The sequence below is a fragment of the Lemur catta genome, chromosome 24, assembly GCF_020740605.2.
Source record: "Lemur catta isolate mLemCat1 chromosome 24, mLemCat1.pri, whole genome shotgun sequence".
In the NCBI taxonomy this organism is placed as follows: Eukaryota; Metazoa; Chordata; class Mammalia; order Primates; family Lemuridae; genus Lemur; species Lemur catta.
The window spans coordinates 15,061,175-15,086,600 of record NC_059151.1 but is presented as its reverse complement, the minus strand read 5'-3'; the positions used below and the strand labels follow the sequence as shown (position 1 = coordinate 15,086,600).

At 43.3% G+C, this 25,426-nt stretch overlaps 1 long non-coding RNA gene, 1 other non-coding gene and 1 pseudogene across 2 annotated transcripts; 1 reads left to right on the top strand and 2 right to left on the bottom strand.

Annotated features, from left to right (window-relative positions):
* Positions 1–1,026: 1,026 nt before the first annotated feature.
* Positions 1,027–20,893, top strand: LOC123627275 (annotated as a pseudogene).
* A 1,937-nt stretch (positions 20,894–22,830) lies between these two features.
* Positions 22,831–23,908, bottom strand: LOC123627390. Its single transcript, XR_006731268.1, has 3 exons — positions 23,524–23,908; positions 23,228–23,268; positions 22,831–23,033 (listed from the first exon to the last, which is right to left on the bottom strand). It is a non-coding gene; the product is annotated as an uncharacterized LOC123627390 (long non-coding RNA).
* LOC123627402 lies at positions 23,340–23,470 on the bottom strand. Its single transcript, XR_006731276.1, has one exon. It is a non-coding gene; the product is annotated as a small nucleolar RNA SNORA24 (small nucleolar RNA).
* Positions 23,909–25,426: the final 1,518 nt, after the last annotated feature.

Below are 25,426 nucleotides of genomic sequence, written 5' to 3'. Positions count from 1 at the left end.
GGGGTGGCTGGAGCTTGAGGAGCTACATTGGGCCAGAAGGTGCCACCCTAAGGATGACAGTAGAGCAAGCGAGAACGAGCTTGGGGCCCTAATTACTGCCCTCGAGCCGGCAGCTACCTCTGGTCTAAACTTGTTTAAGTCGCTGTGATTTTCAGTTCTGTTACAGCCACCTCTATTTCTAACAAAAACGTCTCTTCACTCAAGTTTATCCGTAGTAAATTTACTTCTTCCACAGTTGGAAGTGACACCACTAGAACCTCAGATTCCAGTGATCGTAACTGCCTGTCAAAATGATGAATGACTGCAGAAATTGCATTTTCAGTCCTTGTCAGCCTTGTCATTTTTAGACTACAGCATCTATATTTTTAGTTTGTTTTTTCACTGATCCTATATCTCTTCCCCATTATTTTAGTTGCCCTTTTCCCATAACATTACAACTATCTTGACAATTTACAACAAAAAATACACTGAAGAAAAAAAAGAAGGAGGGGAGGGAGGCTGGGAGAAATGGTCTTTATTCCGGATAGCCATTGTCCTCCTGAAAATCTGAGGTTCCATTTTTTTTTTTTTTTTTTTTTGAGACAGAGTCTCGCTTTGTTGCCTGGGCTAGAGTGCCATGGCATCAGCCTAGCTCACAGCAACCTCAAACTCCTGGGCTCAAGCGATCCTCCTGCCTCAGCCTCCCCAGTAGCTGGGACTACAGGCATGTGCCACCATGCCCGGCTAATTTTTTCTCTATATATTTTTAGCTGTCCATATAATTTCTTTCTATTTTTAGTAGAGACGGGGTCTCACTCTTGCTCAGGCTGGTCTCGAACTCCTGACCTCGAGCGATCCTCCCGCCTCGGCCTCCCAGAGTGCCAGGATGACAGGCGTGAGCCACCGCGCCCGGCCGAGGTTCCATTATTAATGGAGAAAAGGAGGGTACACATTGGGGCATCCCTAATGATCTCTGAAACGTGTGTAAGGGCTGAAAATGAGAAGAAGAACACCAAACAAACAAAAAAGAGACACAGAAAGTCGTGCATGAGCTTCGAAGTGAGTTGGCAAGTAGGATTAATAACTGTGCTTTTACCAGGGGCCACAGAAATGCGCCAGACCGACTTCTGATGTCTAATCCGGAATCCTGTGTTCTGCAGTGGCATCGCCAAAGCGTGGAGTGGGGTGTATTTTGGCGAAGGTTCCGGCCCCGTGGTGCTGGACGAAGTGCGCTGCACGGGGAACGAGCTCTCCGTCGAGCAGTGTGCGAGGAGCTCCTGGGGACAGCACGACTGTGGCCACAGAGAGGACGCGGGAGTATCCTGCACCCCCGTCACAGGCAAGGACTTGGCCCCATTCGTGCGCGGACCCCTGCCCCGGCACCGCTGGGGCTTGTCCCGGCGCCCCTCCCCCTCGGTTTAGATGGTATCACCACGTGGGCACACACATCAATCCCCCAAATCAAACTAAAAAAAAAAAAAACACAAATCGTATATCAAAATACTATCTCCTTATTCACAGATATTTCGGAATTGTGCAATTTAAGGCTCTACAGTCCTGTAAAACTTGATCAGGACACGAGACTTTGTTGCAACGTAGGGTTCAGTAGTGAAATCAGTGTGCAGTGATAAATTTCAGGCAGTAGATGTAAAGATTACGTCTTTATTCCATTCGTCTATTAACTTGGCTTGACTCTCAGAAGGTGTTTAACGTGTTTATAGCTGGTAAAACTGTAGTGATGCGATTGCTGACAAAAGCACACTATTAAAGAAACCAAGTGAGCTTTGCTCAGTTTTTAGACTATTCCAGATTGTAGCACGACTGTGGAAACATGTCAGGGGGTAGGAGAAGGGCGTGTCTGAGTGCAGACTGGTGTGTGTGTGTGTGTGTGTGTGTGTGTGTGTGTGTGTGTGTGTGTGTGATTACATGTTGGGGGTGAGAAGAAGGAAATGAACAGTCAAGAGAAGTTGAGTTATCACAAATCCATTGTTTTTATGGCAAAAAGAACTTGAATAAAATTTTTTTGTTTAAATCTTTCTTTAATAAAAATTAAAAAAATAACTTCTTGGAGCCTACAAAATACTAAATTTATATTTTTATTGACAATTCTCTACATGCCTTTGTTTTTATTAGCAGATTAACACATTGGTAGTCAATAAAAATAGATAATTTATGCCAGATTTTAAACCAGAGCACATCATCTTCTTGAGTCGCAATTTCCCCCTCTTTCAAATGAAGATAGCCTTGTAGTGTTGCTGTGATGGTCCGATGAGGTAATACTCGTCGAGTGCCTTGCAGACAGTGCAGTGTTATGTTCATAAATGGTTCTGTTGCTAAGAGAACTTTATTTGCTTTAAATGATCCCAGAGATTCATGAGAAGTCTGACTTTTACCCAAGATTATATATATGTTTGATAGGAGGACTATTTGGATTATTTGGGATGGAAAATGGCTTTTAAATCTACATTTTTAGAATTTAAATTTATTGTCCTGTGTATCTGCTTCGAAGCTCTTTTAATTATTCAGTTAATAAGATTCCAATTCAGATCTGTGTCATCAATAAAAGAACAAAGGCAAGATGTGCGTTCCAGTGTTTATGACTCATGGACGCCTAAGGAATAATAAATGCGTTGACCTGACAGACTGTCCTTTATCCAGAATAGTTTCTTCTGTCATCTTATTTTAATATTTTTTATTTGCAGTTGAAATTTTGAACCATCTCCAAGTTAATATGTGTTCTTACTTTTTACATTTAAATGGCCCATGCTGCTTAGATTTCAAAGGCTAATGTTATAGGAAATGTCACAAATATTACTTAGTCCAGAAAAATTTAAATAGATACTTCAGAATTATATCAGGATATATTTTTCTACTCAGAGGACAGGAGTACACATAGAAAGGAACACTGTCACACTTCAGCATCGATACAGTAACCCCAGGTCACCGAGCACAGATGTGATACAAGTTTAACAAGAGGCCTGGAGCTGCTGATAGTTCTCATGAAATGACAGCATTGTTTTGCCTGTTTTTGAGTGTTGATTTGCTTAGTCTCTGTGTCTCCTTCTCATCCCAGATGGGGCCATCAGACTCGCAGGGGGCAAAGGCAGCCATGAGGGACCAGGGACAGTGGGGCTCCGTCTGTGACGACGGCTGGACGGAGCTGAACACATACGTGGTTTGTCGGCAGCTGGGATTTAAGTAAGGCTCACTGGGATGAGGCAGCTGAATGCCAGATTCTGTCTTTAAAAATATTATTGTGTAATCTCTATTGGAATTTCTTTCTTTTTTTTATTTTATTTATTTATTTATTTATATTTTTTTGAGACAGAGTCTCACTCTGTCACCCTGGCTAGAGTGAGTGCCGTGGCGTCAGCCTCGCTCACAGCAACCTCAAACTCCTGGGCTCAGTCGATCCTCCTGCCTCAGCCTCCCGAGTAGCTGGGACTACAGGCATGTGCCACCATGCCCGGCTAATTTTTTCTCTATATATTTTTAGCTGTCCAAATCATTTCTTTCTATTTTTAGTAGAGACAGGGTCTCACTCTTGCTCAGGCTGGTATCGAACTCCTGACCTCGAGCGATCCTCCCGCCTGGGCCTCCCAGAGTGCTGGGATTGCAGGTATGAGCCACCGCGCCCGGCCTGGAATTTCTATAATACTACAAATGCATATTCGCTATCATCTCTCTGCCTATCTAGGGAAGCACAACAATAAAAGCCATGACAGTTTCTAAGGTGATGGGTGACCATGTCTTGCTGTTTGTCTCATTCACCTTTCCCACCACCACCCCTCGTCTTGAACAATTGGTTGAAGCCAGGGTGACTTCTAGGTCTCTCTGTGTCTCTTCCAGCAAGACTTTGCTCGATTTTATTCTCACGCTCCAATACTGTTGCATGTCGTTAGTTTCGACATCGTCGTGTCTAACGTTGCAGAGACGTCCGGTGTCAAATGCTTTCGTGTTTCATTATTCCCTTTCTCAGAATGTGATGGTGATTCTCACTTTTATTTGAGAAAAACAGCCCTCTTGTTATGAGACGCCCTCTAGAACTCGCCTTTGCCCTCACTCACGTAAAAGCCAAGTGTCACCCTGGGGACGTTCGTCCCCTGCCACACACAGCGCATTCCAGAGCAGACCCAAGTATGTCCCCGTAACCGCAAACGATGCCTTTCCGTTAAATATTGAATGAACGCCCATTCTTTCTTGTTTTTCGTGTTTCTGTGTCATGCTTGAAGGAATTGTCTGAAGCTTGAAGAAAATTGGCAACATTGTTTCATTGCAGCTTCAGATAGAGCTATTTGCGAATATTCATTCCATCTTAAAAATATGCCTTCATTCAAGCTAGGCAAAGCTGTGTTTAAATGTATATTTTAAAATTTATAAAAGTAACATAAAACAGAGAAAGTTTGGAAAAGAAAGAAAATTAAAAAAACATCCATAATGTTTTATTCTTACACCATCATTATTATAATTTGTGTGTATGACTTTATATCAGTGCTAGTAGTGGACGTGTAATTTTTATATCCATATTTTTTACCATTATATTGCTATGTAGTCATAATTTTTAATAACAATATTCATAAAAGGTTCATACCATAACTTATTGAATATTTAGTTTAGTTTAATTTTGCCTATTACAATAATGCTATCAGGAAGATATAAATGCATGTAATTGTGCCATGTCTTGAATATTCTTGGGCAGAACGGTTATAATTATTGGGTAAAGGGCTATGACGTAACAGCCAAATAAATACAGTGTATTGACATTTAATTAATGAGAATTACTTAATACGTGTCATTTTGTTTAAGTAAATCTCTATGAGACTGTTAACTATACTCCAATTTCATAGATTTAGAGAGTCATAAATCCTATTGTTTACTATTTATATCCACATTTTTTCCTTATTAATGAAAACTGATGACATTGATTTTTTTCTCCATATTTTATTTAGTTTCATAAATCCATTCAGTTTTTCTTGCATACACAGTAGTATACAAACTTACTGGTTCTAAAAGTGTTCTCAATAATGTGTGTTAGAAGTTTTAAGTGATTGTTTTGGATGGTAGTAAAAGCATGTGCTACATTTACTTGTAGTTTAGGGAGGAATTTTTGAAAAATAATTTTTGGGGGCATGAGAAAAGGATAAACTTTTTAGGTTTCTTTGTGCAAATGCAATCCCAAAGTAAAATGACTTCCTGTTGTATGTTATATGGTTGATAAGGACAGATGATAATCAGATTGGGGCATTTCATGTAAGAATGGTGAAAAATGATAGCAATGGGACATTTAGGTGAATTACTTTTCTAGTTAAGGCTTAATTAGCAAATAGGAAAAAAAGCCTTAGAACGGTCTATTAAATGTTTCATTGTTTTAATTTAGTAAAATGTTCATCTTGCTAAATAAATTTAATAAATACTTGTATAGAAAGAAATTAAGAAAACTCATGCCAGGGAGAAAGATCTCTTTGTATTCTTAGCATAGAAATAATAAGAACATGAATTGAGGGAGATGATGGACATAAAACTTATGAGTAAGAGTTGGATTTCATAGACTGTTCAAACTGAAAGATACCTAAAATATCCTTAAACTCAGTAATTTCTGGAGGTTTGGATTTTATGGGACAAAAGAAAACAAAATTGGGGGAGAATGAAAGGATTGTAGACTAAATTACCATTTTTATTTGTAGATCTTTCCTATTCTGCAACGTATATATTTGTTATAACATATTTAGTTTTTTGGTAGTGCAATGTTACAAATAAAGTCAGCTGGAATGCAAATATAATTTATAAAAAGTTGAGTTTATATAATCTTATGAAAAGTTAAGAACATTGTCATTCTGATATTAATGGGCCGAAATCCAAATTTCATCACGGATTAGGAACAGTGCCTGAGTCATCCCTGAACTAATCCGCACTTTTCCTAGTGGAGAAGAGGTCAGTTAGCAGAAAAGCCTGGAGAAGCGGATGGAATCAGTGAGCTCAGGTGGCCAACACGAGCTCTGTGTTCTCACCGTCTGGTCCACACTGTGACTTCTATGGTCAGGAATTTGAGGGTTTTCCTCTTTGTCTGCATTCTCTTTGATGGGTGGGTTACATTGTAGACAAAACACAAGAAGGGATGGGGAAAGAGGATTAGTTATTCATTAGTTACCCAGTGAAATAATAGAAAATTGTTAAGATGACCAACATGTGTGATGGAGCAAACATAGCTCTTAGAACTTTGTCCCCAAGGTAGGAAAAGCACTAATTCTTACCCTCTGAAGTCATGACACTTCATTAGGTTGTTTTATGTGTGGTGGTTCCTTGAAGCCAGCAGTCTACCATGTTTGTTTTATTGTCGCAGATACGGCAAACAAGCCTCCGCAAACCACTTCCCAGAAAGCATGGGTCCCATATGGCTGGACGACGTCACCTGCTCCGGAAAGGAAACCAGTTTCCTCAACTGCTCCAGGAAGCTGTGGGGGCGGCATGACTGAGGCCATCACGAGGACGTTGGAGTCGCCTGCTACCCTGGCAGCGAGGGACACAGACTTTCTCTGGGTGAGGACTGGCCTGGCTCTCGGTATCCCTAATTCAGTGGCCACTGCACCTCTACCTGCTGCTCCAGAATGTGCAATGGCACTTTTGGGGGGGTCTATTTCCCACAACTGTCTAATTTTCAGTCAATTTTATGCAGAGAAAAAACAATCTTTTGAGTCTCTCCACCAACTATGAAATGTCTACCCCTAAATTGGGTTTCTTTACTTAGAAGCTGAAGTTTCTAAAAAGTTTAGGATCACATGTATCTGAGTTATGGACTAAAGAAGCTGCAATATCCATCCCCCTACTCCTTGGTCCCCTGCTCTGGTTTTTATTTACTTTGAATTCTAATGAACTATGTGAGACAGGATTAAAAAAAAAAGAAATTCCATCCCCTCACCGCCACCCCAGCTCTGCCCTGCATCTAAGGATTCAGTTGTTGTCCCTGGCCAGCCATTGCTCTCTCGAGATTGTCAGGGGGCTTCTAAGTGGATTCCTTGCAGTTAATAGCCCACCCATCTTTCTAAGATGCTCTTGTATTCCAGAAACCCATCAGGGACCTTTGCTACTCCCAAATTATAATTTTTTTTCAGCTTTGTAGTTGGATCAAAGGCCACTAACTCCTCTAACAGTCTTGCAATAATTCTGGATACAGAACCTTATATGGGCAAAGAACAGTTAAACATTCTTGACAGATTCTCAATGTCTGACAAGTAGGGGAGAATAAATACTCCTGAAAAATACAGAAGGAGGCATTTGGAAGACTTTCCAGAAATGCTCTTGTAGCTCTGTTATGTACCTACACATGCATCCATGTGTGTGTGTGTGTGTGTGTGTGAGTGTGTGTGTGTGTGAGTGTGTGTGTGTGTGTGAGTGTGAGTGTGTGTGAGTGGATGTTAAAATGCGATAGGTGGTCTTTTAGCCTCAGGATTGAACCAGCCCCCTCTTGTATCCATTTGTTTTGGGACCATGAAGCTGAAATCTTCACATTATAAAGTAACAAAACTTGTTGATTCCCACAGCATTAAGCATATTGCATACTTTAAGTTCATCAAAGTGGATGGTTATTCCTCGTTGTACTCTGAACGGTGAGATTGTGGTGACTCACTGCACTAATCTAGCATTATATCAAGTAGAAATACACGTTTTTATTCTATCCCTCGCGGGTTAGAGTTCCAATTTTCTTTCTTTGTATTTGTTCTCCTTGTCCCTTGTCCTATTCTTCTTTTGATCCCCCCAGGATTATGTGATAAATGATTGCATGTGGCTGGGGAGAAGGAAGCTGTTTGCTAGAAATGGACCCTCTCGACCCCAGAGAGCAAGTATTAGGGTCTTGGGGTGACAGCTCAGATGTGCTCTGTCACCACATCTGGTGACAGAATACCGTGTAATCTGAGTTCTCTGCAGGCCTGTGTTGTTAACTACATCGGATGGTTAGGACAACTGACCTTTCCAGTTCACCTGAAACTCTTTTTAATTCTAGGACTCTAAATGTATTTTTTAAAAATTTAAAAAGTGGAAGGTGATAATTATTAATAAAATATGTGATCACTATTATGAATCTCTTTGGTTCTATTCTAATCTCGGTAATGTGTCTATTAACTCAAGTCATTTGTCCAAAGAACATTATGTCTGAGCCAAATATCCTTTGAGGAAATGATCATATGACCATTTATTCAGTCAAATAGATCGTTACTTTCCCACTTACTAAAAAATACTTTATATGGAAAAGATAAGCCTAGAGAAGGAGATAGAGGTTTACTGATACAAATAACAGCATTTAAGAAACAGTAGAGGCTGGGCGCGGTGGCTCACGCCTGTAAACCTAGCACTCTGGGAGGCGGAGGCGGGCGGATCGTTTGAGCTCAGGAGTTCAAGACCAGCCTGAGCAAGAGCGAGACCCCGTCTCTACTAAAACATAGAAAGAAATTATACAGACAGTCAAAAATATATATAGAAAAATTAGCCAGGCATGGTGGCACATGCCTGTAGTCCCAGCTACTCGGGAGGCTGAGGCAGGAGGATCGCTTGAGCCCAGGAGTCTGAGGTGGCTGTGAGTGAGGCTGACACCACGGCACTCACTCTAGCCTGGGCAACAGAGTGAGACTCTGTCTCAAAAAAAAAAAAAAAAAAAAAACAGTAGAGGTTTTTACTACTTACTTTTACTTCTGCACTTGAACTTTAAATGTGAATGCAACTTTTCTCAAAATTAGTTTTAGCCCTATTTAGCACACTCTTTTCCATCTGCGGTAGGTGGAATACTGAAAAGTAAAATTGTAAGCCAGTAAAAGTAGTTCTGGTAAGAATGCAATTAGCGCCTGTGTGAGTGAGAGTCAATTTCTGGGGGGTAAATACGTGGACTTCTCACTTTATTTATTTTTTATTTTTATTTATTTATTTATTTATTTTTAAGACAGAGTCTCACTTTGTTGCCTGGGCTAGAGTGAGTGCCGTGGCATCAGCCTAGCTCACAGCAACCTCAAACTCCTGGGCTCAAGTGATCCTCCTGCCTCAGCCTCCCGACTAGCTGGGACTACAGGCATGTGCCACCATGCCCAGCTAATTTTTTCTATATATATTTTTAGTTGTCCAGATAATTTATTTCTATTGTTTTAGTAGAGACCAGGTCTCGCTCTTGCTCAGGCTGGTCTTGAACTCCTGACCTTGAGCGATCCACCCGCCTCAGCCTCCCAGAGTGCTAGGATTACAGGTGTGAGCCACTGCGCCCGGCCAGACTTCTCACTTTAACGTGACACAGATTCTAAACTTCAGAGTGTTAAGCCCTAGCAAAGATTTCTTTCCCAGTGATGTTACCTCTTACTCAGTTTTACAGTATAAAATTAGACTTTTAATTTGTAGTTATGCTATATTTTGTCTTTTTTCTAAGAGATAGTATTATTTTCCAAAAATAGTGTATTATATCAATGTTACAGGAAAAATTAAAACTGCTAGAAATCAATTTGAGATATATAATTAAAGATACTGTATACCCATAGATTGTTTAGCTTTCCCAAATATTTTATATTAAGATTTTGTAAAGGCCGGGTGCAGTGGCTCACACCTGTAATCCTAGCACTCTGGGAGACTGAGGTGGGAGGATCGCTTGAGCTCAGGAGTTCGAGACCAGCCTGAGCAAGAGCGAGACCCCATCTCTACTAAAAATAGAAAGAAATGATCTGGACAGCTAAAAATATATATGGAAAAAAATTAGCTGGGCATGGTGGCGCATGCCGGTAGTCCCAGCTACTCGGGAGGCTGAGGCAGGAGGATCGCTTGAGCCCAGGAGTTTGAGTCTCTCATGCTTCATGCTTGTTTCGGCTGTTCTAATGCTCTCGAATGGCGGCCTAGGTTTTCCTCTCCGACTGGTGGATGGAGAAAACAAGAAGGAGGGACGCGTGGAGGTTTTTATCCATGGCCAGTGGGGAACCATCTGCGACGATGGATGGAATGACAAGGACGCAGCTGTGGTCTGTCGGCAGCTTGGCTTTAAGTAAGGAAAGCTTCGTTGTTTGGGGTGGTTACTGGTGCCCATTTCTGACTTTTTTGTGCTTGTTCTAATGAGTTACTTCTTATCTAAAATTCGTTTATATTATTCAGTTGAAAATACTGGCAGCATGTTGATTTGATTCAGAATTATAACAAAGTAACAGGTAGAGTCTATGCAAATTTTTCTATCATGAGAAACCTTATGTCACGTAAGATACAATATTTGATACAATGCAAATGCAAATTTGATCCAATGACCATTTATTATTATTTAATATCATTAAATGAGTTTTACACAAAAAAGATTTAATTCTAAGAGAAACTTTAGAAGTATCTTTTTGGGCACAGGAATCTTCCATCACTAAGCATTTCTATTTTTTTCTTTTTTTAAAGTTAAATTATTTACTTATTTTTAGTTAAAAATTTTTTTTTTTCAGACAGTCTCACTTTCTTGCCCTGGGTAGAGTGCCATGGCATCAGCCTAGCTCACAGCAACCTCAGACTCCTGGGCTCAAGTGATCCTCCTGCCTCAGCCTCCCGAGTAGCTGGGACGACAGGCATGCGCCACCACGCCCGGCTAATTTTTTCTGCATATTTTTAGCTGTCCAGATCATTTCTTTCTATTTTTTTAGTAGAGATGGGGTCTCGCTCTTGCTCAGGCTGGTCTTGAACTCCTGACCTTGAGCAATCCTCCTGCCTCGGCCTCCCAGAGTGCTAGGATTACAGGCTAGGTTTTTTTTTTTTTTTTGACAGTCATGAAATAAATGTTTTTTAGCACATGCAGATGCTAATTTTAATGTGTAAAAATTAGAGAAGAACATGGAACGGGGGCACAGGCTGTGATTTGCTCAGATGCGTGATGGACTGACTCTCCGTGTGCCTAAGAAGGCTCTGTTTGCAGGGGCCCCGCCAGAGCACGAGGCGTGGCTTACTTTGGGGAAGGAGCAGGACCCATCCACGTGGACAATGTGAAGTGCACAGGACAGGAGGCGGTCCTTGGCTGACTGCATCAAGCAGGACATCGGAAGGCACAACTGCCGCCACAGCGAGGATGCGGGCGTTATTTGCGATTATTCTGGCAAGAAAGTGTCAGGTAACAGCAAGAAAGGTGAGCCGCCTTCTGGGGCCCTAAGCAAGCCACGGGATGATGACCCCCACCTCGTTACTCCAAGGAGGGCTTTGGTGACGTAAGTCCCGTGCAGCAAGAACGTATGCAGTCAGTGCCTGCTCCTGGTGGTAGTATTTAGAGCAGTGGTTCTTGGCAAACTTGCCCAGGTGGGGCTTGCAGAGAGAGCATGCTCAGGGCTAGGAGCGGATTTCCAGAAACTGTGATCCCTGGGATCACCCCTTTTGTACATTCTTAGTGGTTCCTATATTCCCTTCTTTGGATGAAATAAAGCTGTCCTTGAAGATCCAGAATTGATATTTCCATCTTAAAAAGGAAAGCAATGGAAATAGAGAGATGAATCCAACAAAGGCACTTCTTCACTCTTATTTTATTCTGTTATATATATTTTTTATGTTATTTTTTGAGACAGGGTCTCTCTCTCTGTCGCCCAAGCCGGAGTGCAGTGCTGTGATCACAGCTCACTGCAACCTCCAAGTTCTGGGCTTACACGATCCTTCCACATGAATCTCTCAAAGTCACTGGGACTACAGGTATGCACCACCATGCCCTGCTAATTTTTTTTAAATAATTTTTTGTAAGGATAAGGTCTTGCTACATTTGCTGAAAAGAACAGTCATCTCTTTGTCTGTATTGAAAGTTCATATTTTTGTGCCATTGGCTTTTGTTAAGATCAGGTACATCTAAGTATTTGAGTATTATTCTTTTCTAAAACCTTTTAATAACTGCCAAAGACAGTGCAATAAATGAATGCAATAAATGAATTGGATGTTGTTTTTTTTTTTACGTTTAAAAACATTTTTTTCTTTTAAGCATTTTAGAGCATTCTGGATGTTGTTAATATGATTCCTCACTATCTGAGGAGCTTTTGAGTGTAGACAGAACATTGACAACTCCTTGTGCTTTATTTTTTTACATATACATATACATACACATAGGAATTGGTAAGACAGTTTTCTCTACATTCTGATTATTAAGTTCCCTTCAATAATTTAAACTACACTTACAAATTGAATATAACTGATTATTTGGATTATGTCAAATCCCTGAAGTAGTTATAAAATATAAAAATTCAATAACTGTGAAATATTTTACTACACTTCTATGTAAACCTATTCTAAAATATGAGCTACCGTGGGTTTGTTTCTTCATTGTTTATGTGTTTGTTTTTATGCCTTCCTGGAGTTGTGGCAATACTTATTTTGACTCCTTTCCATGGTTATAACAATGTTGCCAGACCTCAAGTAAAAAGATTTCCTGCTACACTAGCTAGATTACAGAAACTGGCTCAGGAACCAATTGATTTGATATTCACACTCTTGACTGGTGACTTCTATAAGGTGATTCAAACTCAAGTCATTGGTCATTGGTCATCGGTCATCTGATGGGGTCCTTTTATAAATGAACTTCATTTTGCTTTTTATTTATTTTTTATAACAGTTTGTGGGTTTAAATACATTTTATTCTCTTGCAATCTGGTGCTTTGTCCCAGAGTGATGTCAACTTCAGGTTTTGCTTGCTCACTGTTACATCATTCCTTTTCTTGGCATCATATACATTGAGCCAACTTGGAGCACTATTGGAAACTTATGTTTTTTTTCTAATATCCTATAATATGCAGTGTCATCTAGAGGACTCATATTCTAAGAGCTGAAGTTACAATTTGACAGCATGCCTCTGAGGTCATTTGGCAAATTAATCATCTTGGTACACATTGTCGGACCTCTTTCTCCATCAAGAAATAACGACTGCTAATTCCCCACTGGGCTCTCCTCTACCTGAGTATCATGGGGGACCATTAGTCCCCATGAGGTCTCGTGTTCTTGGCAAGATGCCCACCCTTCTGTCCTTACACAAATGGAAAGACAGTGCGTATCTGTGCTTGATCCACACGTACATAACCAAAGAAGCAAAGTACCTCTATATACATTCTCTTGCTTTCTAAAATTATTTTAAAAATTGGTCATATCTGTTAGATTTGCCCTTCTTTTGTACACCACCTTGCATGTCGTTTTCATTGAACTCTTTTTTGTATGTTCCTGACAGAAGTCTGTTACCTGGGGAAGTTTGACTGTATTACCCATCAATACAGTTGACCACTTAAATTGGCTTAGCAAACCCTTTTCATACGTTAATACCCCGAGTAAATGTAAATTCAGATCCGAATTCTAGCCTAGCAATGTTTGCTCCTTTGAGTTACATTTTCATTTGTGGCTTGGAGCAGTGGTGTATTTGGAAAGTGGGTCTAACTAGACCCTTACTGCCTTTGCCATTCTCTTATTTTGTTTGACATTCCTGAACTCCGGGACAGCTTCTATAGTCGGCAGCAGGACATGACCAGGACAAGGCACTAGACGGGGTCACGTGATTCAGAAGCCCTAAAACCCCTTGGAGCTGAAACCTCATAAAATTTCCCATGTGTTTGCAACTTGCTACCATTTGGTCAAATGAGGACACTTTTTATTTTCATTATAGGAAAAGTTATCCTACAATTTGCAGAGAAAGGGATTTTGACATAGAGGAGGAAGCATCAGGGGAGTACAACACTTATTGTGCCTTTACCCCTCCGTCAGCAGCGAGGGTCTAACTCCTGACCTTCCTCCTTCAGGGCCCCTGGCATCTGTCTGTGGGCTGAGGTTACTGCACCGTTGGCAGAAGCGGATCATTGGTGGGAAAAATTCCTTAAGGTAAAAGGTTCTTCGAAGCAGATTTTCCATATTAAAGAATTATTTATATACATACAGCGTTACAAACTAGGCATGTTCTATTATTATAGAAGGGATTTGTTTCATTCATTTTATTTTCTAAACTAAATACAGACTGCGCTGATAATCACACTGTCTTTTGACCTGTGTTTAATTTATATAGACCCTATTCTTCTTTTTGTCTTCTTTTTTTTTTTTTTTTTTTGAGACAGAGTCTCGCTCTGTCACCCTGGCTAGAGTGCTGTGGCGTCAGCCTCGCTCAGAGCAACCTCAAACTCCTGGGCTCAAGCGATCCTCCTGCCTCAGCCTCCCAGGTAGCTGGGACTACAGGCATGCGCCACCATGCCCGGCTAACTTTTTCTATATATATTTTTAGTTGTCCATATAATTTCTTTCTATTTTTAGTAGAGACGGGGTCTCACTCTGGCTCAGGCTGGTCTCGAACTCCTGAGCTCAAACGATCCTCCCACCTCGGCCTCCCAGAGTGCTGGGATTACAGGCGTGAGCCACCACGCCAGCCCGACCCTGTTCTTATATCCCTGTCCTCTGATTTACGAGATTAGATGTGTTGCTGAAAAGTTATGTGGCAGAAACAAAATCATTTAACCAGAGACCCGAAAAAAAATGTCCAATGACAGAGACTCATGTAATTTAGAATATATTTGTGTCAGACTTGATTCATGTTAATATCAATCGTTTGTTGAGTTTTCTGTGGAAAACCAGCACTTTGTTTATTAGATGCTCCTTCAGACGGCTGGAGGGAGGGTGAGCGGGGAGAGCAATGACACTTCGAGTCAGGAAGTGTGACAAAGACTCCACTTGTCATCCAGTCTTCCCGGGTGCTGGTACCCGGCCAGTCTCAAAGCGGGAAGGGATCTTACATGCTCAAGTCCCTTTTGTGTTTATTCCTTTTTCAAGTCATTGCTTTAACTGGTGCTCTTCTCTCTCTCTCTCTCTCTTTCTCTTGTTTTTTTCTTTTTCCTGACGTTGCTGTGTGGCTCATTTTCTTCCTAGGGGCGGTTGGCCTTGGCAGGTTTCCCTGCAGCTGAAGTCACCGCACGGAGGTGGCCAGCTCCTCTGCGGGGCCACGCTGCTGAGCAGCTGCTGGGTCCTCACGGCCGCACACTGTTTCAAGCGGTGTGTGTCCCCTCCCCGAGTTACTCAGTTTGGCTCTTTCCCCCAGTTCTTCCAGCACCTTCTGGCTCTCCAGTGCTTGGGGTGACAGAGCCGGCCGTCGGCGTCCCTGTCTGTGCTGACAGCACTGTGGGAGTGAGTGAGGTGACACAAGGGGACAAAGAGAGCCCTCAGGAAGCCACTTGTTACCCTGTGTCAAAACAAACTCTGGATTTAGGGAGAAGAGAAGAGGGGCTATGTTAGCGCTTCCCCAAGGAACACGTCTGGGGGTGAAATCGTGTCCCCACGGAGGTGGAAGAGACCTCGGTTTATTTAGTTATTTTTCATAAGAATGCTAAGGAATTAGCGAGTGCAGTTTGAGTGTTTTTGATCCTTGGAATCCTGATATTTTGTGTCTTTTAGATTGCTCGATTTGTACCTTCTAGAAAATCAGGTGGCATCTACGTCATTTCTTGCGTTTATACTCCTGATTATTTTTTCATCCCAAACTTTTTATCAATCCCTTCTGAAGTCTTCCCAGCTCAGAGGGAAGGCCACACAGAGAAATCCAGCGTGCCAGTCTGGCAAAATATTTCTAACTACCGAAGCGAAGGGATGAGTGCAAGGAGTCTCATGACACGATTATCCTTTAATTTTGTGCTTGAAAATTGTCACAATAGAAAGTTTTGAAAAACGTGTCCCATATTGTTGAAAAAATGTTTCCAAGCAAAAATTCATTTTATGATTTTTTTTACATGATCTCATGATCTCATATAGCACATACCTTTGCCTCATTTTCTATTTGCAAACCATCCATGTAGATTTTGTTCATTCACTTGAACTGCCGTACAAATTCTCACTCCTGTTGTAAGACTCAACCACAGTTTATTTATTTTCCTATCTTTGTTGTTATGTGTTACAAATACCTTTTCCCATTCTGGACCATGTCCTTTTTCTTGTTGATGATCTTTTTCTTACAAAAATGTTTAAAAATATTTAATTGTATCATCTTTTCTTGAAAGTTTTATAAAAGCTTTATATTTCCTATTTTAAAAATCTTTCTCTGGCCCCATGTAATGAAGATAGTTTCTTACTTTTCTTCCTAGAATATTTTACAGTTTTGCTTTTCATATTTAGATTTTTAATCTGTTTACAGTTTATTTTTGTGTATGGCATATGGTGTGAGGAAGGGACCTAATTTTATACCCTTTCTTATAGGTGGTTTTCCCAGTACTTTTTATTGTATATTACATTCTTTAACCACTGACTTATGTTAACATTGTATATGCCAAATTCTCATATATCCTTATTTCTAGGATCTCTATTTTCTTCACTTACCCATTTCAATAAATACTTGTGCAGTAATCCTCCCTGTTTAAAGTGCTGCCCAAGATACAAATCGATATTTTACACAGTGTTTGCCATTTCTGGGATCTATTAATAATTGAGTTTAAGAAGTCACCTATATACCAATGGGTTTAATGTATTCCTGTGTTATATGAATGGCATTGACAATAAAGGTTACATTTGTTCATTAACTTAAAAATAATTATTCAACCCCTGGTATTCCCAGGAATGTGCTGTGCACTAGAACAAGGCAGATAGGATTCTTGCTGTCGTAGAGTTTACGGTGTTGCTACAGGAGCCCAGAGGAGGGAGACGTTGTGTATGGTATATGGTGTGAGGAAGGGACCTAATTTTATACCTTTTTTTATAGATTGTTTTCCCGTTGATATTGCTAATATGATCAAAAATGTTTAGCGTACTATTTTTAAAGTGTGATCTTCTCACCACAATGTTAGATTGACTTAGCTCATTAATAACCCGGGTTCCTGGGCCCTCCTACACATCTACTGAATCTCTGGAGCTGAGACCCGGGAGTTGCATTTTCCTCAATCATCTCAGGTCATTCTTATGTACAATAAAGGTTAAGACCCACGTGCTTGGCGGATAGAATAGTCTGGACATTGGAAGAATGTTGATGGGGAAGAATAGAGTTGGCAGACACTTATCCTCAGCATATTAATTGCTAAACTGAAAAAGGACACCAATGGTAAGTTAATTACATTTTGGATGCCAGAAGACTGGGAGAGACAAGTGACATGTTGAAAGACAGGATCAGGATAGCAAAAGACCTTGATAGGCTGATTCTGGTAAGCAATATGGAATAAGGGTGAAGCAAAATGCTGCCTTTAGTTCCAAGAAACTTGGTTGAAATACAGCCCATGTGCAAAAGACTCTCGAGTTTTGGTGTCCTGCAAGCTTAATACAAGTCAGCAGTGTAATGCGATTGTCCACAAAGTGAACTCAGTCTTAGGTGGCATCAGTTGATGGAACAGCGTCCAGATAGAGCAGCGAAGAGCATTGCTCTTCTGTCTCACACTGTCGTCAGGGACAAAAGCACTGTCTCTACCACACGGAGACTTGTGCTCAGTTCTGGGTGCCACGCCATGAGAAATGGCACACGGTGCCCCAGGAAGGGTGAACAGAAAGGAGAGGTTGTATGGAATCCGGTTAGATTTGTTGCCTGTTGCTTCAAAGACCACAGATGTTAAAGGGAGATAAGATCATTTTTGTTTTCCCATGAGAAAGAGTTTATGTTTGTTTATTTCTTTAGCACCAGGACAGTTCAAAGGAGGGATGGACCGTATGGGGGAGGAAAGTGGGTTGTGTTCTGGCATCTGTTCAAGCAGAGGGAGGTGGGTCCGGGCATGGGTGGAGGCTGGTGGGGGGCAGGGGGGTAGCATCTGGTGTTTAGCGTATGGAGCTACGAGAGCAAAAGCCACATTTGAGGCATGGCAGCGATCACTGGGGACACTGGAGCTGGACTTAGAGGACAGAAGCCAGGAGGGCCTGGGGCTGTGAGTTTCCCTTTCATGCACTCAGCAGCCGGAAACTAACGATGGTTTTTGAGTGTTGAAATATGATCAAGGAGGAGTTTCAGGAGAGGAGTCATTCGGAGATGTGTGGATAGATCTGAGGGCGTAAGGCCAAGTTTCTAATCAGGGGTCTGGGAATGGGCTTGAGGTGGGTTGGGGTTTTACATACAAGGTGTCAAAGTAGATTTCACCATGGCAACATCTGAGCTAAGGTTTAAAAGAGGCGAAAGAATCCAATGAATAAGCGTTAACGTGAGAACATAGTTTGGGTTTGCGTTCGGTTCACAGAGGGGGAGTGTCGAGTCTGTCTGTTGGGAAGAAAGTAGCTGGCACTGAGCGCTTGGAGGGGTACAAGGGTCAGACCTGGTTCCTCCCCTCCTGGAGCTTGGTGACGACCTCACACTCTCGGAAATGACAGGAAAATGAAGATAGCAAACACAGGACAGTGATTTTGCCCAGACTGTCGTTCCTGTCTTGAGTCTTTTTCATTTGAGGGGGAAATGACAGATTAATGATTAGTCTTTATTTTCCACTCATCTACCATGTGTGCTCCTTCTCGGAAAAGAGAGTGACATGGTAACCTAGGTTACGCAGGGACATCGATGAAGACAACAGGTGATGACGGTGAGTTTCAGTAGGGGACTGATACTGCGGGTCAGAGAAATGGCAAGAAGGTCACGTTTACAGGAGGGGCTGACGATTTCAAGGACAGGCTCACAACACGTCCACTAACCTTCTTGCTGAAAATCGCCACTTTGCGGTATGTGACACAAGTGTGTCATCAGCTGTCCCCGCCTCTTAGGTATGGGAATGGCACTAAGAACTACGCTGTTTGCATTGGGGATTATCACACTCTGGTGCCGGAGGAGTTTGAAGAGGAAATTGGAATCGAGCAGATCGTGATCCACTGGGAGTATCAGCCGGACAGCAGAGACTATGACATTGCCCTGGTGAGGTTACAGGGACCAGAAGGCCACTGCGCCCGACTCAGCAGCCACGTCCTGCCAGCCTGTCTACCACTCCGGAGAGAGAGGCCACAGAAGACGGCCTCCAACTTTACGTAACAGGATGGGGAGACACAGGTAATGCCAACGACACAGAAGAACGAGTGAGGGAGGCCGGGCCTCTCCCGTGTCTGGTGTCACCTGCATAGGTGGGCGTGCTCTGGGCAGTAAGGTTTTTTTTTTTGAGACAAGTCTCACTCTGTCACCTGGGCTAGAGTGCCGTGGCGTCAGCCTCGCTTACAGCAACCTCCAACTCCTGGGCTCAAGCGATCCTCCTGCCTCAGCCTCCCGAGTAGCTGGGACTACAGGCATGTGCCACCATGCCCGGCTAATTTTTTCTGTATATATTTTTAGCTGTCCATATACTTTCTTTCTATTTTTAGTAGAGATGGGGTCTCGCTCTTGCTCAGGCTGGTCTCGAACTCCTGAGCTCAAGCGATCCTCCCACCTCGGCCTCCCAGAGTGCTAGGCTGCACCCCTTTTAATAAAAGGATTTGTTCTGTAAAATTTGGATTCAGTCAAAAGCCTGCACTTAAGGACCTAGAAGGCCACATGTGGCCTTAAGGCCTCAGGTCCCCTGCCCTGCCTGGACGCTGTCTGCATTATCTTGCCGTAGAGTTAAATCAATGTGTACAGGCTGGTGCTTGCTCAGGATGGGTCTTGAGACAGACCCGAGTCTCACCTGTGTTACCTGCTCAATTCACAAATGAGTGTTGAATAAGGAGAAATAATAGGTTGGTTGCTCTCCATTGAAAATAATTACACTGATAATTGCATTCTTTTTTTTTTTGAGACAGAGTCTCGCTCTGTTGCCTGGGCTAAAGTGAGTGCCGTGGTGTCAGCCTAGCTCACAGCAACCTCAAATTCCTGGGCTCAAGCGATCCTCCTGCCTCAGCCTCCCGAGTAGCTGGGACTACAGGCATGCACCACCACGCCTGGCTAATTTTTTTCTCTATATATTTTTAGTTGGCCAGATAATTTCTTTCTATTTTTAGTAGAGATGGGGTCTCGCTCTTGCTCAGGCTGGTCTCGAACTCCTGACCTCAAGCAATCCACCCGCCTCAGCCTCCCAGAGTGCTAGGATTACAGGCGTGAGCCACCTCGCCCGGCCTCAGCTTCTTAATATACAGAATTCAACTAGTAAAGCCTGCACAAACGTGCTTTCTTTAGATTACCTTTATGTTACCAATGTTACTCATTATTCCTCAAAAGATTCAGTACTGAGGAGCAAATTAGTAAGGGCAAAAGTGTCAGCATGCAAAAGGGCAGCTAATGACAGATGCCATTGGTAGTTATCACCCATTTAAACTACACTAATGCCACAGCAGATACTGTGTTTAAGACCGTTAAGCGTTTGCTAAACTGTTAAATGTTGTGATCATTAGCTGGAGCCCCGTTGACTAATTCGGATATTTGGTCCGAGTAGGACGAGCCTATTCGAGGACGCTCCAGCAAGCAGCCATCTCCCTGCTTCCCAAGCGGGTTTGTGAAGAACGTTACAAGGGTCGGTTTACGGGGAGGATGCTCTGTGCCGGAAACCTCCGCGAACACACGCGCGTGGACAGCTGCCAGGGAGACAGGGGGGGCCCCCTCATGTGTGAGCGGCCTGGCGCAAGCTGGGTGGTGTATGGGGTGACCTCTTGGGGACATGGCTGTGGGGTCAAGGACTCCCCTGGTGTCTACACCAAAGTCTCAGCCTTTGTCCCTTGGATAAAAAGTGTCACCAAACTGTAATTCTTCACGGAAACCTCAAGACGGAACCGTATTTGAAGGAACTGAAGGCAGTTTTAACCTCCACTGTGAGCAGTCAGCCTGAGGGGACGACTGATGCGGATTGACCCGTGTTTCTGCTTTACGTTGTGGTTTGAAGTGTGTACCTTGTGCTGCTTTTGAGAATTTGTGATGTGAACATTTTTGGTTACAGATACCTCAGTGTAATACTGATTGTCCGTAATTAGGATTGTTGTCTACCCAGATTTCACCGGAAACTCAACTTATTCTCATTTGAGCCGTATTTATCTGTCTATTTCTCAGCATTCTTCAGAGATTCTTCTTTATTGATTTTGCAATTAAGGCTGTTTTTACATTTACCTGGACTGAGAATGCCATATAATTCAATCAATATGGTGTATGAATTTATAGTAAGTGCCCACATTTCACATAAAAAAATACCCTTCACTACATTCAAAAGAGTGGCGTTATTTCCTTTTTATGCCGAGGTCTTTTCAAAAGACTTATAAGAAATCTTCACATATCATTATCTCTGTAGCCTTTGTCAAATAATGAAATCAAGGGCCAAAAAGGTTAAAAATTTCCAGAATAACAGGATCATTAAGCCACAAGGACATTTGTCACAGTACATTCCCAAATGAAGTGATCCAATTGATATTTGCAAACAAGTATCCTTGTTAAGTACCAAGCACTACAGAGACCATTAACTAGCCTGGACAACATAGCAAGACCCACCCGCCCCCCCAAATTAAGTTCTAAGTACTGTATATAAGCTACTAGCAAAATCTGGAAGGATTTCTGGCAACCTGAAAACTGCTAGTTGGATATACAACCTAATTTAGTCAACATGTTAACATATCTAATCACTTTTAACCACTTTAGATTTAACTTAGTGGAGAATAAGAAATGTTAACTCTTCCTTAGCACCATGCTCCATGGACTGTGACGGAAGAGCGCCACCTGCTGAAACTTTCCTGTAATTGACTCCCACCTGTAGGTTTTCCAAAAATAACCCGATACAATTAATCACGAAACACTAGTAACTAAAAACTCATTAGTATAAAGGCTTTCCTGGCCTATGTGTTTGGGAAAGTTTTAAAGTAACTGTTTCAATCCACTTAACGCATACACCAGTCATAGCACATGCCAGGCACCACATTAGGCGGCCATACACCTCACCGATAGTTTATAAAAGGCCAGTAAGATTTTATAGTAGCAGCAGCCCTAGTGTTCAAATAGGGAAACAGGCTTAGATCAAGGTGAGGCAGCTGGAGAAGGGTTGATTCCAAATTCCAGAAGAGTCCTAACGCTGGTAACAGGTTATTTTTTCCTCTCGGCTCTCCCACATAGTGGGAGGGGATGGCTGCTTACTGTTTTCCTCTGCAGGCCATTCTGGGTAGCAATGCAACATCTTTGCTCAAAGATAAAAGGCACGCTGGGGGTACCTTAACACTTCCAGACACGAGAATTATTGCTAATGTCACAAATCCTTCCCCAAACCCCAAATAGTATAAAAACTGGCGAAGAGGTCAGCACGACATTTACGATGGTTATAAATACTCCTCTTAAATAGCTGCTGTAAGGACCTTTTCCATTTTCCCTTCTGCATCAAATCATGCCTTTTTGTAAATCTCGATTTGTAAAAACTGGTGCAAAACCAAAGGTGCTTATAGTTCTGCTTTGCAGATTTGTGTCAGGCAGAACAGCGTTAAAATTTTTCTAAAAAGCTCATGATTTTTTGCTAAAACTTTTTAAGCAGCATTAACATTTAGGCGATAGAGCTACATATGGTGAGCACTTGCACAAGGGCTTGGGCAGAATGTGCAATATTGGTGTGAAAATTTATCTTTACTGAAACTTCCTCACAGGCTGCCCTTGTAATTTAGTCACAGTGCTGGTGCTAGCCAACCTTTAGGATTAAGAGGACTGAGGACCGGCAAACCTGAGGCAGTAAACGGGCAGCCTGCAGTTTGCTCGATCCCGAAATAGAATATACGGTTCATCTAACATGCTTTTATTATAGCCAATTTTCTTGTGTGACTTTTAAAAAATAAAATGTTCAGTGCACATCTGTGTAAATAAAGCGTGTAACTTTCCAACTTGTATAGTTGCCTTTATCTTTTGTGTGGTCTGGTGTCTGCTCCCTCCCTTGGGCTTAACCTGGTGATTATAAAAATGACAAGTTTTCCCCAAATGCTGCCATAACCGAAGAACAGTACCAGGAGGTATTAATATTTTGTTCGCTATTTTTAACTACCTTTCCGCCTATTGATCAGTCAAGGAACACCGAATTTCCACATGAATTAAGCATTTTATTTCATTATCAAGGAATCCCCTCTAAAAAACTCAGGCCTTTATTTAAAGTTGGTGCCCTGGTAGTTTCCAGAACATCACCAGAAACAGCTGTTCCTCCAAGTACGACTGAGAAATTTTGGTATAATCCACGGCAGGACACGCGATAAGGCTTCACTCACCGTCACTACGGACTTGGCATCTGCAAGACAAAAAAAAAAAAAAAAAAAACGGGCATCACAAACCTCGGGTCTGTACTCACCTCGCTGCTCTGCAATTTCAACAACAAAGTCGGTTGGTTTTCAAATGACAAAACGCGCCGACGTCAGCTTTCGAGTGTCTTAGCGCTAAGGGGTTTCAAGTTAACTCGGAATATGCAAAAGCAAATAAACGTACCTTGTCATCTTCCCATCACCCATCAGAACGAGCTCCGCTTCCTAGAAACGTTCAAACCACAGTTCAGAAAAGTCTGCCCAGTAACCGGCACCCCCGGAGTTTCAACAGCCAAGAATGTCACTTGTGCAAGTCAGAATCTGATACCAATTAAATGGTGACAGCTTTGCCAATAAACAAGAATATGCTCTTCCATGGCTAGGAATGGAGACTGCCACAGTTGACAGGTCCCAAAGACACATGGAGATTCAGAGCCCGAAACTCAACAGCCAAGCGCAGCCCCGAAAGACGTCACTCACCTTCGGGGTCCAACCGGCGGTTCTTGGGGTGCGGACGCTAATTGACGGTGACACTCAAGACGGCCACACGACACCGACGGCGGAACTAACGACCTTCGCCGCGGGCAGCAGCTGCACGGAACCGTCCCCCGGGCCACGGCCCAGGCGCGCCGGGGTTTAGGGCCCGGGGCCGCACGCGGCCGTCCGGTGACCTAAGGGGCCCCTCAGGCCGGCCACGCTTGCCAGCCGGAAGGTTTTCAAAGCTGACCCTGCCCTACCGACCCAACAAGCTTCTCGAGTCCCCTGCATCTTCGGAAAGCCAGTCCGTTCCGGCCCAATTATCATTTTGGCGCGCAGCCTGCGTCCACCTCAGCACAGCGCTCCCCGGACGGAAAAGGCCCAGTCTTTCCGCACACGCCCCTTTATAGCAGTGATGACGCTCTTCCGGGGGAAGCGCCGCGAGGGGCGGGGCTTGCGTACGCCACCCTTCGTCCCGCCCTCCGCGCAGCGCCGCGGCCCCGCCCTCCAGGTGGCCACGCCTCCCTGGGCCCCGCCCCCTTCTCTCAGTCCCGTCGTGCAGGTCCGGGCGGGTTCCCCGGGGGCTTCCCCGGGGGGGTTCCCCGGGCGGGTCCGGGCGGCCGCGTGCGCACCTCCGCCAGAACGTTCCTGCGGACCCGGCTCGCCTGACACCCGGGAGCGTCCGCTCGCCGAACCAGCGTTGTTTCCGGTTTAACCCTGGACGGTTGTTTTAGTTTAGAAGTTCTCGTTGTTCCCGAGACACAGGGTTGCCGGTTCTCTGCCGCTTAACCTCTTGGTAGATTCATTTCTTATCAAAGTAGCTGAGGCTTTTGGTCTGCTTGCTAGCGAACTGTCCGTGACCTTCGTCTTCCGCCGGGCTTGCTGTCCCGGGGGCGCCGGTGCCGGCGGTCTTTCAGGCTCGGGTTCCGGCTGACCTCAGGGGCGTTTGCCCCGAATGCCGCAGCCTCCGCAGCTCGCGAGCGCGATATTGGAAAAAGGAACGGGCGTGGGGCCTGGCGGGCCTGCGGGAGCCCGGGCGTGTGTCCGTGCAGGTCCCCCGTGGCCGGGCCGCAGCCTCTGCCCGCGTCGGCCGCCGTGGGCTCCTGACGGCCGGACACCTGGGCCTCACGCACCTGCTGCGGTTAAGGGATAGTGGAGCTACTGCCCTTGTAGACTTTCCAGCGTTTAGGAAGAGTTTTAGTCTTAGATGCGCGCTTGTTAAACAACACCAAATTCGTTTTCTGTTCTTTTTATTTTCTTCCGGTAAGAAACACACCTTTTACTTCGGCACCTTGCAGCCATTGCCGGCAGGGACACAGTGGAGATCCGCAGAAACTTCATGTGGTCGTTGCGTACTTTTTGGGGGGAGAGAATTTAATTAGAGCAAAAATTGCTGTTAGGTTAGGATTGGGATGCACAGGCTTATAGGAGATACAGTTTCTTAAGAGGACTGGAGCCGTTTCTAAGGCTCACCGTATTTCACCCTATTGTACTACTTCTCACTTCTTCACTTATTTCATCTCGCTGATGAACTGAAAGAACTACTCAATCACAAGGCTTAACTACCAAAGCACAGTAGGGAGTTTTGCCAGATTATCTTTTATTTAGAATCTCTAAATGGTCATGTGTATTATTAGTTTGCTAGGGCTCTCATAACAAAATAACCACGGACTGGGTGGCTGAAACAGCAGAAACTTGCTTTGTTACAGTTCTGTAGGCTGGAAGTCTGAGATCAAGGTGTCATAGGTTGTCCTCAGGCCCCCTCCCTTGCATGCGTGTGGCTTTTCCTGTATCTTAGTGTCAGCTTCCTTTTGTACCTGTCTCAGCTGCCTCTTCTTAAAAGGGCACTGATCATATTGGATTAGGGCCCACCCTTATGACCTCATTTAACCCCAATTGACATTTT